At 34.8% G+C, this 13,404-nt stretch overlaps 1 protein-coding gene across 2 annotated transcripts in view; it reads right to left on the bottom strand.

Annotated features, from left to right (window-relative positions):
• The window catches only part of LOC126739570 (cyclin-dependent kinase 14), a 275,956-nt gene that overhangs the window by 211,619 nt on the left and 50,933 nt on the right, over positions 1 to 13,404 (bottom strand). The window lies entirely within an intron of this gene.

Below are 13,404 nucleotides of genomic sequence, written 5' to 3'. Positions count from 1 at the left end.
TTTTTGTCTCAGGCACATTGCTATTGCTTATAAAAAGGTGAAATAATTTGCGGCCTCTCTCAGACAGTTGCTGATTACTTGCTGTCTCTTCCAGGCAGTTCAAGGCATAAATATGTTACTCAAGTGAGTTATAATTATTCGCTTTCTCTCTCAGGCAGTAAGTCAGAATTTCGATTTCTTATAAGCAGTTAAAATCAGTTGCCAATTTTTTTAGGCAGTTAAGTCGCTTTCTATTTCTTTCCAGGCAGTTCCATATTTATTTTCTAATTTGGTTCCAGTCATTGGACGCCGTTTTTTAGTTCTAACGGAAAATTGAAGTCATTTAATTAACTATTTTTAGAACAAAATTGGATATTTTCCCCATAGGAGTTTTCCCAAGACTCCTACGCCAACGAAACACCTTGTACATAAACTGCAATATAAAACAGACAATAAATTCATTTCTAACCGTTGTAAATATCCGAGTAAATATCGTTAATGATAATATAAAAAGTAAATATTTAATCGGGATATCTTAACTGGCAAATTAGATCCATAATATTTACACTTATCACGGTTTTTGTAAACAATAACAATCAGCGCGCCGTACCCAAATTGAGAGTCTTAGAACCAATAATTATTTAAACAGTGATTATCTTCTATTAAGATTATGTCATAATCACTCTGACGATTATGTTATCAATTTCAGAATTACCATCTACTAATGAACGTTTTTAATTACTATATACATCCATTGCAGCAGGATCTATGACTCCTATGACACAAATCTGAAGCATTTAATGGTGATCCTCTTCAATAACTACTTTGGTAATTTAATCACCATTTGAAACCTATCTAGAGGAATCTCTCAATCCCATATTTTATTGCCTGCTTGTAACAACAAAACAGTTAACATGGTCATTACCCTTAACCAATTATCCTAATTACTGCTAACTGATGGTCATCAGCCCATTAACAAACTCATATTTTAATTTATTATGTAATAGCATGAGTCATTTCATTATTTTCATCATTACTGCGTATGAACGACTTTATTACATTTACGGTCTACCCAAAACCTTTTTCTGGTTTAGTAATAATAAATTTTATATCAAGGGAAGTGACGAATTCCACACTAGTGTAAGAAACTTACTGTCTCACGAGCTGTGTGACCCAGTTTCTGGTTACAGATCAAATAGAGTGTTTTCAAAACAACTAACTGCTTATCCTTTTATTCTAGATATTTCAAACATATACTAGATTTATTAACAGTAAACTTCTGGAAACGTTCCAATTTCTATAATACATGCAAATAAAACTTGATAGCTGCACAGTCGTGAAATCGAATTCTCCTTTTAATACGGTTTTCTATATGACTTAACGTCTATTTCGTATCGCTAGAACTGTTATCTGCACATACTTCCAGTGATTTACTATCTTGCTTCTGGATTATTGCATCCCATTTTCAGCAAATGGTATATAAACTGGAAAGTACTTTGAGAAATCTAAGAATGAGCAGAAGGAAATTGTTCATTAGTCAGTCATTTATGACTTTAGGCACGTTTTATTAAGGAACTGCTTAGACAAATTTTTAATAACAATAATGCTCTAATGGTCTATTATCAGCAATTGTTTGTAACTGTGACCAGTTTTATTTTAGGAAAAATCATTCTCTGGTTCAACATACTCTTTAGGTCCTGACCGAATTTCAGCATCTGTGTGCGCACTGAGTGCATTGGTTCTTGCAATAAATAAAACTTGATTGAAATTGAAAAGGGAAATAAATCCATTTAAGCGTAGAAATATACTGGATATGCCATAGTAGTGATTCGGCCCTCTAGTTTTCCTCCAATATAAATTTAATGTGTACTGCTAAAGACGATACAGAAACACCGGTACCCTGTGATCAATTTCAACTATGTGGATGATAGAATATTGCTTAGTCCGACGAAGAAAATCTTACAATCTTTGAGAAATCTTATTATTTCATAATTTTTATTTAGCTGGTGTCTAATATCAATATTTTATCTACTATCTACAAAATACTACCAACGACGAAAAAAACCAAGAAGTTATATAATGGTGTCCTGTCATCTGCCTAAGTCTCTCGACTGTATAGATCATAGAACACTGCTGTCTATGTTAAATAAATATGAAGGTAAAGGCGTGGCTTTGCAGGTACTGTGTCGCTCAGAACCAATATATAATAATATTTTCCCAATAGGTCTTTCAGCACGGATGTTTTTAATAGACTAAATACGACTTCAGAGCCTAAACATTGAGTTTTACATCCGCATTTTCTCTCTTGGACCCTGTGGATCTCTTCCTAGTGAGTCCCCATTTTCATTGCCTCTTATCTTGGTTAGCTAATGCTAAGTGTTGTAAGCAGATCCATGCTAATCTTTAGGTAATTTTATAGCTTTTATGCGGCTTTGCAGTTATTGTGTCGCTCAAAAGATTGTTGGTTCCATCTTACTACAATAGCCTAACATAGTATATTAAGTATCAGTTTTAATCTTCTCCCGACGATGCCAACATCGTTAGCGATACACGTGTCGAGAGTAAAAATAAAAAGTTTTGGTTCGTGGTAAAACTGTCTCGAACTCTAAAAAAAGAGGTCATGCATGTAATGGTGTCCCATGATCTGTTTAAGGCTTTTAACGCGTTCAGAAGATTGTTGTTTCCATATTACTACATTGACCAGTACTTTAGCTTGCTGATGATACGACTATTCAGTGGTAACATAAATATAAATTGGAAGTCTCCTATTAACGCCTAACCGACTAGTTTTTAGTGTGAATTAGTTGGATCTGTGAAAGGTAAGGTTGCTCTCAATAGACCTTTCAGCACTGGGGTTTTTGATAGACCAAATACAGGTTCAAAGCCTGTAAATTGCATCTTAGACTCGCATATTCTTTCTTGGACTTGTGGATTTACTTCCTAGAGTCCACCTTCATTACCTGTTATCTTGGATAGCTAATGGTAGGTGATCTAAGCACTCCCATGCTTTGCTTTATCAGCAACAAATAGCTGTCCCCTTTTTGCAATTTATGGGCTGTTTTCTGTGAATCTTAGACCCACACCTTCCCTCTTAGACTCTGTCTAAGTCGTCTAAGTGTCTAATGTAAATTTTCTTTTATTAGAGAGCCTATATTTTCACTGCCTGTTATCTTGGTTAGTTTTTGTGCGATATCATCGACATATAAGTGTTTCCTCCTCTATTTTATGCTCTGTACTTCTCTCACAAATATCTCATACCATCTTTTCTTTGAAAAATCTTAACTCTTGAGGTTCTGGCCAAATTTAATTGCAATAAATCAATTAAGATACCTTTAAGGAGAATACACTGTATCAGGTGGTGATAGTGTATTGTGATCTATCTTCTATCTAAGTCAGAAAATTGCTCTTTAAGCTGAATAAATATATATTTACAAGTTAGATCTGAAGTTCTCACACACTTTCTACAGTCCTACATTGTGTTCTGCAGAGCTCTGTTCTAGAGCCAACTTAATTTTTTTCATAATGTATGTTGACTATTTTAGCTTACTTTAATTATATGGACAACTGATTCAGTTTGCTGAACTACTATTATGTGGTATCATCACAAGCACGATATTGGATATTTTATTATTGAAGATCTTAACATCAGAGTATTGCAGTTTTAAGAATTTGTGTTCACTAACGGTCCACTGACATTTCATTAATTTCAATAATTACATTAATAATTTCAGTCAACTTCTTTTATTCATATTTCTTTAAATTCACACTGTCAATGAGACATTCCTACTGTAACGCATCACTCTTCTGGTTTATTTATCCATGCTTTCTATTGACGGTCCGTCACTTCTCTGATTGGTCATAATTAATATTTTATCTGATGGCTAATATCGACAGCTCAAGCGACAGCTGGGGTCGTTATTGATTTAGTCGGTACTGCGTCCATTTTTCGACGACTTGTTCCCGTGTTGCAGGTAGGAGCGCACGTAAAAGACCAGTTTTTTTTTAATTTCCGAAGTTTGTGAAGCAGGAAGTGGCCAATATGGTTTATAATTTATGGTCCTTAATCTTGTTCTTTTAGGAAACCGTTTATTTCATAATTTTGGTGTAGGATGCCCAAGATTTTGATGAATAGATAATGAAACCTAGCAAGGTGAGTGTGTCACATATTTAACGCCATTCATTTTTTATCGACAGTGAATACAATGACAACCGTTGTTTTAGGGTTTTACTTTTTTCCGTTTTCCTCTTTATTCTTCTTCAATTGTTGATGGTTGCAGGCTTTTATTTTTTGCCCGGGAAATTGCTGAAAGCGGTGGAGCTGGAGCTAGAGTTAGAGCTAGTATTAAAGATTTCCAGTCTAGATAGCTGAGCTACAAATGGCATACATCCACAACCTCGGTTTTGAAGGCGGTAATTCTGCAGTTTAGCGGCTTTTGTTAAAACTAACGAAAAATGGTCGGGTTTTTTGCAAAATGGGTAGATTTCGATATATATTTTTCACTAAGAGTGGCGGAAAGCCAAATTTTATCACGAAGAGGGTGTTATCACGCACTAAATCACTCACTATGGGACATGAATAGAATAACGTCATTAAAATAACCCTGTTATTCGATTAGTTTTGTCAACAAATAGGTGACAACTAAGGTGAGGTTACGTGTGGTGTTGCCAGTTCTGTCGTCTACTGCGTTTTATCACTCTGCAGCTTCAGCCTTGTCCCCAGTGTGGCTGACTCATAAGTGCCTTCTCTAAATTGGCGAATTCACTCTATATTTTTTTAGTCTCGTGAAATGTTAGGTATTATGCGTAAAATAAATTCACAAAAACTGTTTTTACCTTTTCTTGTAACTAAATCTGTTATTTTCTAGAACTAAAAATAATACGATTACGCAATTTAGCGGCTTTTGTCAAATTTGGCGTATTTTCACCGGTTTTCTTTTTTAATTAGCTTAATTTTATCTAGAAAAAATTAATAAAGTGGTGAAGTACTCACAAATAGAGGTAAACTGATTTTTAATTTTTATTAAAAATGATTTAAATTTTTTGTTTTTTTTTTGTATAAATTCAATGACAGTCGCTATCTGTCAAATGGGTTGCCGACTCTGGGAGTATGTCTGCAGTGTTTTGGTTTGTTCCGTTTCTCTATCGCCGCGAGGGGAACATAAGGCGCTGCGCACAGACCATAGATATACCCAACCCAACCCAACTCAATCCAACCCAACCCAAATTCAATCCAACCCAACCCGTAAGCGTAAGCTCCCAACGGGGAGAGTAAGCCATCGGGTTTGGTTGGGTTGGATACCCATCCCATCCCATCCCCTACCATTCCATCAACCCAGCGTAAGCTCTCCGTTGGGTGGGTTGGGTTTGGTTGGGTTGGGTTGGATTGAGTTGGGTTGGCTTGGGTTGGAGTGGGTTGGGTTGGATCTTAAATCGCTCAAGCACCGCTCATCAAATTTTGCGTATTTTTACAATTTTTTTTAAATGGCCTAATTTTACCCAAAAAAAAGTGGCGGAATGATACGATATAATTCGCCGCGAACATGTGAATTTTGTTAGAACTTAAAAAAAAAGAAATTTTAAAAATGATGTACTCCTAAAATTAAATTTTCAATTCACACAAATTTGTGTTTGCAGAGTGAAAAAACGCAGTCGACAATAAAACTGGCAATACCACACCTAACCTCACCTCAGTTGTCACCTATTTGTTGACAAAACTAATGGTATACAAGGTTATTCTAATGATTAATCGCGTCCTATAGTGAGTGATTTAGTGCTTGATAACACCCTCTTCGTGATAAAATTTGGCTTTCCGCCACTTTTACTGAAAAATATATATCGAAATCTACCCATTTTGCCAAAAACCCGACCATTTTTCGTTATTTTTGACAAAAGCCGCTAAACTGCAGAATTACCTTGAAGGCTAGCCGTTCATTTCTTGGAGGAATATACAGGCCAGTTTATTCCATTTATTTAAATATTACTAACCATAGATTTGTCTCACTTATTTAAATTTTTATTAATATACCTTTTATTTCAATTTAATGTTACAAATATTTAATCAATGTCATAATTTAATACGTCAATTTCTTATCTATAATATTAATTATTTTTTGTTCAGTGTTTCTCAGTACCCTTTTTGGTAGTTAAGTAGATATAAGACGGTTAAGGCTGATATGGTAAAAAGGTTCATGAACTTTTCCCTGCCTAATACCAATATATACTAAAAACTTTAATAATTGCAATTAAATTTTCAAGTGCTGAAATCTACTTAGTAGCCAAATCATAATTTAAATGTTACTTTTGTCAAACTTATTTTATTCATATCTACATCATTATTTATATTTTAATTCATTGCAAATTATTAACATTTATCAGATTAGAACATGAGGTGTGTACATATCTTTGATTTTTTTTTGCCTCTTTAAATCTACCTTATCCAGGGTCATTTAATTGTTAATTGAAACCTATATACCAAGTCTTTTTCTTAGTTTTCTTTCATTTAAAAAAAAAAACTAATTGGCGTCCTCTTATTTAATAGTTATAATCAAGTTTAGATTCTTTAACAGCCAGTCATAAGTGAACTTTCAAACAATCCCAAGCCTCCAATAATTCTGACCTACCGTCTGCAAACTCTTGGCAAAATAGTAACACTGTAAAATTAAAGCCGCAAATTATCTTTAAGAGTCTTTTCTCTGACAATTTCTCCAGCATAAATCATCGCAAGTAGGCGTTCTTCAGCAAGCACTGGATATAAAGCTAGTAATTTATACCAACCCTCTAGCTTTCAGCTGTTGTTGGTTTTTGTATTCCCTGTTGTAAGGCTTGTAAATGTTCCACTAAAATAGTGCAAGGCATTCTGTGGCTTATTCCTTCATTCAGTAGTTTTTCCTAATATATACCATCTGTAAGTGTTTCTACCTGACTTTGAGTATTTTGCAGCTTCGCAATATTAAGAGACGCCTCGACAGCAGCACTAAATGCCAATGGTTAGCATCATGTCTTTCTTTGGTCCATTTCTTCTAAAGTTTTTGAGGTTGCACCAGTGTTGTCTTGGTTAGCAAGGGTAAAAAGGCACTGTAAGCAGTTCTATGCTTTATGGTAGCTCAACTCTCTACGAAGACCGTTCGAACAAATGATGGGTTGCCTGCAAAGAAGTCATCATAATTTAATTGAATGCTGGAAATTCTAGTGAAATATTACTAGCAGGCTCTAAACTAAGCTAACCATTATTCGGCAAACTGGAAAAGACTGGAATGAAGAAACTGGAAATAACTCTAAGATCAATGGGCAACATAAGATAAACTATTTCTTTACATTATTGAAATTCTTATCAAGATACGCCAACCCAATTCCCAGAATGATAATTCATTGTTACCTACTTAAGAATCCCCACGCAACACGTTGATCAAGTCAATAAATTATTGCAAAGCCGACGGATGAGTCACATCAAGAATATTTAACATAATATGATTAGATTTCAGCCGCATCACAGCAACTCGATGTAGGAAACGGCTTATTCACGGTTACGTGTTTAATTAATGTTTACTAAACGTTACATCACATGCTTATTCTCAATTAAATTCAGGAATTGTTACACTGGTATTAGCTACGCTAGTAACAATTCCGATTCAATCGTCTTAATAAGGGCTGCCGAAAGTTATTTACGGTAGCGTCCCTCTTTAAAAGCATTTTCGTTTTATCCCTCCGGGATTTTCCGACTCTTTAACTAGCCCGGGGTTCGGATTTGTAAAAAAAAGACCCGTCGATATCTCTCTTTGTCTTCTCCATCGCGGTCCGAATTGAAACAGACGAAAATCCGTTTGGATCGTCGAACATTTTTAAAATGCTCGAGGCTTGAAGGGGGGCACTTCCCTAACTATGTAACCCTCTCCCTTAAATATATCCCCTTTGTAGTACGGTAAATGTTACATGAGATTTATCTGGATGGGATCAGGACAGTGACATCGACATTTGATGGGAATAAATCGTGATGAAATTAAGTTGCACGAAAAGGATTATTAAGTAATCATGATCTGTAAGGGTAAGGAATCGGGAATAAAAAAGAGTAATTTAATGAAAGGTTTGCGACTGGAGCAAAATATTTAGAACAAGCGATTACCTTTCCTGTTTTCATCAAATTTATTGTTCTTATTACGTTAAGAGTTCACCTGAGCTTTAAGTCTATACACAGGAGGACAGTCAACCAGTGCACGGTGTAGTTTGTCTACTTCTACGTCCGAATTAACTACAGTGGACCACAAAAGTGATGGTACAATAGACAATTTATATATAAATTTTATTTATAATTTTTATATGAAATAAAAATCAATTTTTACTTTTATGTATTTATTTTTTCCAATGCCCAACATCATAACATAAACCTATTTGCATAATATATCTAACACACAATAAACAAAAAAATAAAATAAAATTTTCTATAAAAATTTAATCCACAAAAGTCAAGGTACTCTTAATTTGTGTAAATCAAAATATGCAAGTATCTTTTAAATTTATTGTTATTTTGTTATTTGCTAATAAGAACATTCCTCTAATACTATTCTGGCATTCGTTTTCAGTATTCACTAGAAAATTTCTTCTTAACTTTGACTGGTAAATACAGTGATAATCATGGGAAGAACCGAATTAAGTGTCAGTGAGCGGAAAATTATTATTAATTTGCATAGAGAGGGAAAATCATACACCAAAATTGCAGAAGTGATTAAAAGAAGCAGGTCCACTATACAAAAAGTAGTAAATCGTTTTCAAAATGAAAACAGAATTGAAAATAAAACGCGAACAGGACGTCCTCGGAAGCTGTCAGAGCGCGAATCCCGGTACATATTAAATGAAATTAAGAAGGACCCAAAGAAAAGTGCCATACAAATATCATCAGAGTTAAGAGAAATGTTTGGAGTATCTGTTCATGAAGAAACTGTTCGCCGGAAACTTAACCAGGGTGGATACAAATCCTGTAGTGCACGTAAGAAGCCCCATGTTAGCGATATTAATAGAAAAAAGAGACTGGAATTCGCTGAAAAGTACAAGTCTATTGAACTTGATTTCTGGGATAAAGTTATCTGGTCAGATGAAAGTAAATTTAACATTTTTGGGTCCGATGGTCGTGTCAAGGTGTGGAGGAAACCCGGTGAAGCTCTTAATCCGAAAAATACAATCAAAACAGTGAAACATGGAGGAGGTGGAGTAATGGTTTGGGGTTGCATGGCAACTTCAGGTGTAGGAAATATTGTTTTTATCGACGAAACAATGGATCAAAAAGTATACTTAAATATTTTAAAAGAAAATTTACGTGCCAGTGCTGAAAAATTAGGGTTGCATGAGAACTATTACTTTCAACAGGATAACGACCCTAAGCACAAAGCTTATACAGTACGTCAGTGGTTGGTTTTTAATACTCCCCATCTGCTGGAAACTCCTCCCCAAAGTCCCGATCTTAATCCTATAGAACATTTATGGGATGTTTTGGGGAGAAAAATTCGGCAACATGTGATTCATAATAAATCAGACTTAAAACAGGTAATTTTAGAAGAGTGGCCAAAAATATCCAACGATGTGACGAAAAAAGTAGTTCATTTAATGCCAAATCGCTTAAAAGAGGTTATTAAACTGAAGGGTTTTCCCACGCGTTATTGACAGAACTTTATTAGCCCATAGTCTGAAATGTACCTTGACTTTTGTGGATTAAATTTTTGTAAGAAATTTTATTTTATTTTTTTATTTATTGTATGTTAGATATATTATGGAAATAGGTTTATGTTATGATGTAGGGCATTAGAAAAAATAAATACATAAAAGTAAAAATTGATTTTTATTTCATAAAAAAATTATAAATAAAATTTGTATTGTAATTCTCTATTGTACCATGACTTTTCTGGGCCACTGTATGTACACATCCGCTTTTTGACTTTATTTGGCTGTCTGGCTTTGTTGTGCCCATTTAACGGAATTTTTAGATCAATTTATAACTTAAAAACTGCATCGGACATACACCAGTGACCATGCCAAGGCTGGCGCAAAGACCCCACAGCAGGTAGCTAATTCACCACGTCATTACCAGGGCAGCTATTTTTTTATACGAAAATCTAATAGCTTTAACTTAAAAAGATAAACTACCGCGTGAACTTGTTGATTCGCCTGTATATTACACTCACCGTTAGAACTGATTAAAAACTCAAACGATTTTTAGCTCTGAAGCCTTCATCAAGATCAGATCCTCATGACATCCAGGAGTAAACGTGATAGCAAAGGGCTTATGGAAGAAGTATTTGGGAGTCTATATTGGAATGGAATTTTGGCAAAGTGGCGATTTATTGCTGAACAGTCTTCTTTTAGCTCGATACGCTGGACGCAGCAGTGCTCCAACCCCTTTAACCTGTGTAAAAAATGTGTTTTGTAGAGTGAGGGAATGAGGTGGTATCATTCGACTCAAATTTCTGACTTTTTCAAATTTAGAAATAAAAAGAAGTCGCACGACGCCAAATTAGAAAATACGATGGATAGAATAAGGCGGACATCTGCGTTGTCATGATGGAAGAACACTTTTTTCTTTGCCAATTGATGCATTTCATAAGATCTGCCAAATAATTTCTTAAGGCCTTCTCCAAGGTAGTTGATATAAATCACACCTTGTAATTCCAGAAAACGATGGCCACCACCTTTCCGGCCGATAGGATTGTCTTCTCCTTCTTCGGAACACGTTTGCTGGATGAGTTCCACTGTTTCGACTGTTCCTTGGTCTCTGGTGTATACCAGTGGATCATTGTTTCGTCGACGTTTACGAAACATTGCAGAACCTTGCTTAAACAGTGTCAAATACTGCTCTGAAATGATCTTACGTTTGCGCTTGTTGTTCGTTTCCAATTAGGGCGTTTAACTGTCACTGTTTTTTCAGGCGCCGAAGTAGAGCAATAAGTATTCGTTTCAGGGTGAAAAACTGTTTTTTTGTTAAATTTTCAGCTTTTAAATCAGAACTTTATTTTTAGTTAAATCATTGGACTGCGTCATTACATTTTTTAAATCGTTTTTCTAATTTTATGCTTTTGTTTTGACAGGTAATGGAGCCATTAAGTTCTCCAAGTAATTAAGGTCTTTTTTTCTTCTTTAATTACATGCACTTAACCTGGAGATTTTTTTTTATTGCATGGATTTATTTTTAGATACAATTATAATAGTATTTATAAGCAGTTAAGCAATCAATATTTATTTCAGGAAGTTAGACCACATATTTTCCATACCATTTTTAGATATATTTTATTTTCCTATTACAGGCAGTTAAGTAATTCCATCCAACTGTAGATTCCTTTCAGGGTGCTAACTGGTTTCATAATTTTAGGCAACTGGGCCCCGACTTCAACTTTATCCAATTTGGGTACCAACGTCAGTTTCTTTTTCAACTTCTGGTTATAGGTTCATTTCAGATTACTAAGTAGCTTTGTGAAAATTACAGACAGTTGAGCTCTGACTTAGACATCTTCATCTTATGTATACTGCATTTAAAGTATTTCTTTCAATTACAGACATTTGAGTGATTTCATCAAGCTGTATTATATATACATTTCAAGCTATTGGGCAGATCCTAGGCAGTTAAGCTTTATGATTTTATGTACTGGATTCACAACTTTTTTTGAATTCCGGGATGTGGATTCATTATAGATTATTGAGTAGTTTCATTACTCCAAATAGTTGATCTCTGACTATAAATTCTTCATTTTAGGTACTGTTTCAATTTTTTTCCGTTCAGGTAAAAAGACCTCAAGATTGCACGGCAGGTCTCACCATGTCATTACGAGGGCGGCTAATTTTTATTATGCAAAAATATAATACCTTCTAGGTAAAAATGAAAATTAGCACGCGCACTCGTTCACTCGCCTGTCCATCTTACTTACAGACTGAAATCAGTTAATATTAAAAACAAAAAACCGCTGATTTCTGCCTGGAATACTGTGTCAAGATTTCTCCATAGCTGGAAGAACTCTCCTCGTCTTAGTTTTTCTCCAGATACTCCAGCTTTCGAGTCTTCGTAAGATGAGATCCTCTTGGCATCTAGCCTTAAACCTGACGAGGATTTGATGTAACACTTTTCTTTTTGGAAATCCAACTTTAAAGGCAAAGAATTTTGGTAAACTAGAAATTTATTTCTAAACAGTATCTTTTTAGCTTAATACACTGGACTCAGCAATGCTCCAATCCCTTTAACTTCTCTGATACGTTAGACCTCCATGACGAAAGTTAGTTACTTAAATTAGACCTCCGTGACGAAATGAGGTTTCATTCGACTCAAATTTCTGACTCCCACAAGTGTAGAAATAAAAAGTCACAAAAGGCCAAAACTGGAAAATACGTTGGCTAGAATATGACGGAAGTTTTACATTGTTCTGGTGAAAGATCACTTTTTTCTTGGCCAAATGCTGCTTTTCATCAAAGCGGCCAAATAATTTTTTAAGGCCCTTCTCCAAGTAGTCGATGAGAATCATACCTTGTGAATCCCTGAAAACAGTGGCCACCACCCTTCCGGCCGATAGGAAAGTCTTTTTCTTCTCTCAAGTGATCTCACGTTGCGCTTATTGTCGGGTACTTATCGCACACTTTATAAGAAATAGACAAATGACTTAAACTGCTTCGGAATGCTGCTGAATTTGGAATTATGGTGCTTTACCTTTCACTGTTTTTTCAGGCTCTGAAGTAGAGCAACAAATATCCGTTTCAGGAAAAAAAGCCATTGATTTCTTGAATTTCACTGCCTTTAGCTGATTTTTAAAATTTTATTTCGGTTGTTAAAACAGCCGTTTATTTTTATTTAAATTATTGTGTTGCGTCATTCCGTTTGTTCAAACTTTTTTCTGATTTTATGCTTTTGGGCCATTGACTTCTCCAAGTAATTAAACCCTGTTTTTGTTTTCTGTAATTACAGGCACTTAATCTGGAGGTTTTTTTTTATTATATGGATTTATTTTTAAACAGAATTATATTATTTTCAGGCAGTTAAGCAATCATTGTTTATTCCAGGCAATTATACCATGTATTTTTGTTAGTATTTTTATAAATTTTCATGTATTTTCTTATATAGATGACAAATATTTTCTTTTCCAATTTCAGGTTATGATTCAGTCCGTCGATAGTTTCCTTTTGGGCTGTTTCAGAGTTTCAGGAAACTAGGCTTCGACTTCAACTGTCCGTTTTTTGTATTTTTTTTTCAACGTTGTTAAGTAGTCTCATTATTCCTAAAAGGTTAAGCCCCTACTTCAACTGCATCATTTTGGGTACCAGATTCAGTTTTTTTCAACTCCTGGCTTTAAATTCATTTGGATGATTTGGTTTCATTATAGTACCTTTTTTAGTTAGTGCATTGGAGTTATTTCATCAGGATGTGGATACATTCCAGGCTATTGAACACATTCATATTTCCAG

Source organism: Anthonomus grandis, chromosome 8 (assembly GCF_022605725.1).
Source record: "Anthonomus grandis grandis chromosome 8, icAntGran1.3, whole genome shotgun sequence".
In the NCBI taxonomy this organism is placed as follows: Eukaryota; Metazoa; Arthropoda; class Insecta; order Coleoptera; family Curculionidae; genus Anthonomus; species Anthonomus grandis.
The sequence above is the reverse complement of the archived record's forward strand: the minus strand, read 5'-3'. Positions and strand labels throughout refer to the sequence as shown.